Here is a 1,580-nt window from a genome sequence, read left to right on the forward strand (position 1 = left end):
TTTACATTGTGTTTTTATCTTTTTCAGTTGATAAAATACTAAATTTGATCAGTAAGATATTTTCTATGTTGAGTATCCTCCTGAAAAATAAATGTTTTCATCAAATAGTACTGAATGAACAAACACTCCTTTTGTATCATTTTGAAAAAAGGTGCTGTTTATCACATCTAAAAGGATGGAATACAACAAAATCTGTGTTTGTGACTATAGAATATGACCAAATAGTAAAGACAGTACAAAAACATGCAGTTCATTATTATTGTTACAGGATTGTATATACATTAGTAATAAATTAGTAATAAATTACATCTACATCTACATGTTACTCCCGAACAATCAATTCTGACTATGACTGGGAGGCGCTTGTCAAGAAAACTGTGTTAAAAGAATTAGTGCATACTAAAAGATAAAGATCACAGATAAAAAAGGATAAAAAGAATAGTGCAAGATTAAAAACATACTGGGGAGGGGACTAGAAAGTGACTGTCGCCAGCCTATCCTTGAAGGTATCTAGGCTGGTACTGGATTTGACCTGATATGGAAGGCTATTCCAATACCTGAGAGTTCTAGGGAAGTAGGAATTTAGATGATATTGGGTACGGGACTGGGGGATCAGGAAGTTCAGATTTCTAGTTGGGGTCAGATGGTTATGGTCAACATATACAAGTTTGTATTGGATTTTGTAGAACACTACTAGAGAGGATTGGAGTCTGCGGCTTTCTAGGGAAGGCCACCCAAGTTCATTTAGCATTTGGGTTACACTACTGTCGAAATTATAATTATTACAGACATATCTGGCCGCAGCTTGTTGGACACTTTCAATCTTATGACTTAGATGTTTCTGCCAGGGGTGCCATATGGTGGAACAATATTCTAGTTGTGGTCGGACATAAGTAGCATAGGCTGATGTTTTGAGTTTCCTGTTTTGGGTTTTGACGTTTCTCTGGATGAATCTTAGAGAATTTTTGGCCTTGGATGTGATGTTATTTATATGCTGTGCTTATGTACAATATTGTATACTTGGGCTTGTTGATCTGTTGAGTTATTGTCCGTTAGAGGGCAAAAATAGCATTTTTATGCCCCCACAAAGTGGGGAGCATATAGCGTTGCACTTGTCCGTACGTCTGTCCGAGCAAACATTTTGGGTTTAGGGGCTATGTAACAGTAAAGAGAACAATAGGTTCATTCCGTGATCAAAGGGTTTATGGGCTAGTTGCCCTTAAGAAAACAAAGAAAATAGCCCCTAAACCCAAAATGTTGGAACGTCCGTACGTCTGTCTGTCCGTACGTCCCGAAATCTTGTGAACGCAACTCCTCTAAAACCGGATGGCAGATTTTGCTTAAACTTCCAGGGATGAACAACCTTAATGTGTAGATGGTAGTAAAGGAAGGAATTTTCGCTGCGACCAAATTAAACAGAATTATTGCACTTTGTTGATTTTTTCACTATATACTATGTAGAAATTTTGTGAACGCAACTCCTCTTAAACTGGATGGCAGATTTGCTTAAACTTCCAGGGATGAACAACCTTAATGTGTAGATGGCAGTAAAGGAAGAATTTTTGCTGCGACCAAATTTA

Source organism: Ruditapes philippinarum, unplaced genomic scaffold (assembly GCF_026571515.1).
Source record: "Ruditapes philippinarum isolate M1 unplaced genomic scaffold, ASM2657151v2 ctg912_1_1_1_1, whole genome shotgun sequence".
Lineage (NCBI taxonomy): Eukaryota > Metazoa > Mollusca > Bivalvia > Venerida > Veneridae > Ruditapes > Ruditapes philippinarum.